The sequence below is a fragment of the Propithecus coquereli genome, unplaced genomic scaffold (genome assembly GCF_000956105.1).
Source record: "Propithecus coquereli isolate 6110/MARCELLA unplaced genomic scaffold, Pcoq_1.0 Scaffold157, whole genome shotgun sequence".
In the NCBI taxonomy this organism is placed as follows: Eukaryota; Metazoa; Chordata; class Mammalia; order Primates; family Indriidae; genus Propithecus; species Propithecus coquereli.
Window position 1 is genome coordinate 4,392,219 of NW_012140191.1, and position 2,866 is coordinate 4,395,084.

Below are 2,866 nucleotides of genomic sequence, written 5' to 3' on the forward strand. Positions count from 1 at the left end.
AGAGCGAGACTCTGTCTCAAAAAAAAAAAAAAAAAAAAAGTATATATCAGAAACTTGATAAAATACATACATTTCATCATGTCTCTGCTATCAGTGTTTAGTATCCTGAAAGCTTAAAAGATCAATACTGAAGACGTAAAAACTTCAGAAGACAAGTTCTAAAATGGAACCTTTATAATTTGTGCTATTTCTAGCTGTCATTCACTGATTACTTTAACCTTGAGTTTATCTTTCTGCTGTTCTGGTTACTGATTCAAAATTAGAGGTGCAAGAAAACAAATTAACCCAAAGATTACTTTAAAAAAATACAAAGTCAAATTTTTTCCTCAGGAAGTTCCTCAGGAGGTTTCCCCCCCCAGGAGGTCTTAAGACTGCTACAATTATGACATTGAGGAGGAAAGTACATTTTCAAAAGTATAAGACACTGCACGAAAACATTCAACAGCCTCTATTTTACTTACCGAAAAAACAAAAGTAGGTAGTATTTCTATACTATAACACTCTAGTGTTTTCTTTAAGAATGACTAAAACTCATTTCAATTGTTTACCATTTATAGTCTCTAAAGTTTGTTGCAACATATACAACTTTTAAAATCAGATTTCTTTGAGATATTTGGTCCACATTGCACAAAAAAATTAAAATACATTGGTAGAAGATGGGGACACATTTTTATAGCTTGAAAAAAAAAATCAATGCTGTTGCCTTTGGGCCTAGGGAAAGGCCAATTAAGTAAACTATAAAAGACAAAATAAAGCTACTCTTTTTTCACTAGACACTTCCAATATTTTGAAGAACATAATGATTTTCTATAAATTCACTCATTGATTCTACTTCTATCCTCAGGCCAAAAATGAAGAAAAATAAAGTGTTAAAAAGAACAAAAAAATTTAAAGTTGTATCTTTATCAATAGATTTCTAGGTGATTCAAATTCATTTTACTGGGCAATAAGCCATATAAAATCAATATTTAAGGTAGATGATGATTTATGCAGAATGCTGATGATTTAAAAATCCTTTGGAAAAATGACAAAAATAATGAATTCATGAAAGAATCAGAAACCAGAGGTTTCCTGTGTGTGGTTTATCGTGACAGTCCAAGATAATGAAATCCTAAATAGATACTTTGAAATACTACAAAAGCCCTTTGGGCCAGAGGATCCATCTTTAAATACAGGCATCAATAACTAGTGGACAATTTAAGCAGTGTTTACACGTGTGTATTCATTTGTAAAAATTCACTGGAACATACACATAAAATTTATGCATTTTATTATATGAGTTATACCTCAATAAAGAACTTTTAGTATAAATGAAAAGAAAAAAACAACTACCCTAAGATGCAATTTCTCATCTATCACATTGACAAAAACTCAAATGTTTAACAAAAAACTCTGTGAGTCTATATTCTGTCTTACATTGCTAGTGGGATACAAAATGATACCCACACACCCCCATGGAAGGGAATTTGGAGATGTATCACAAGATTTCACATGGCTTTATCCTGTGACCTACCAATCTCAAATATAGAAATCCACTTAAAAACTACATTGGCAAAAGTATAAAAAGATATATGCACCAAGCTATTCACTGTGGCACTATTTGTCATAGAAAAAGACTGGAGCACAAAAATTCCATCAATAAGTGTTCTTGGCAAAATAAATTGAACCTGAATCTGATCAAGTCTCTAGATAAACTACCAATTTACTAGATATAAGAAACAGAAAAACATGTTAAATGACACCACCCAGACGCAATCAGCATAATTTCGACTGTAAGAAACTATCATATAAAGAACAAACCATGCAATTTCCTCCAAAAATAAATTACAAAATACAATAGGATAAATAAAAAAATAAAAATCAATTGTAATATATGGATAATACCTAGATGCTTATTTGAATAAACTTTAAGAAAAAATTTTTGAGACAATCGGGGAAATTTAACACTAACTGCATATGTTAAATTATTAAGAAATTATCATTTTTAGACATGGTAAATGTAGGGCTTTTTTAAAAGTGCTAATATATAGAGATACATGCTGAAATATTTATGGGTAAAATATTATGATGTCTTAGATTTGCTTCAAAACAATCTGGCACAGAGGGAGGTTTGCAGATGAGAGTATAGAGGAACAATGGCCAAAAGTTAATCATTATTGATCCTAGATGATGTTACATGGAGATTCATTATACCACTCAATCTAATTTTGCATATGTTTACAATTTTCTGTAGTATAAAGTTTTTAAAAAAATAATTAGATGGATACTTGAGTTGGACAAGAAGTATGTAAGCAAAGAATTCAAATAAAAACAATTGTAAAGATCTTTTTTATACTTAGCAAGTTAAGAATGAACAGTTAGATGTAATGTACCAAAATCGGTCTCACTTTTCAGCTGAAATCTACTATTTAGCTTTTGGCTCAACCTCATCCTTTGAAAGACTTAACCACTAAATGTCCACTTCAGTGTCTTATCTGGTATCCTAGAAATTATGCATGATCAATGACACAATGATTATATAGATGACCATTACATCTAACCAGTATAACAATATCAGTAATATAAATCAGGAAAGTAGCTAAGTACTCTAGAAGTAACTTGAAGCAATAATCTCCTTATGTGCTTTATTTTTATTTTTGAGACAGAGTCTTGCTCTGTTGCCTGGGCTAAAGTGCCGTGGCATCGCCCTAGCTCACAGCAACCTCAAACTCCTGGGCTCAAGTGATCCTCTTGCCTCAGCCTCCAGAGTAGCTGGGACTACAGGCAAGCGCCACCATGCCCGGCTAATTTTTTCTATATATTTTTAGTTGTCCAGATAATTTCTTTCTATTTTTAGTAGAGACAGGGTCTCGCTCTTGCTCACGCT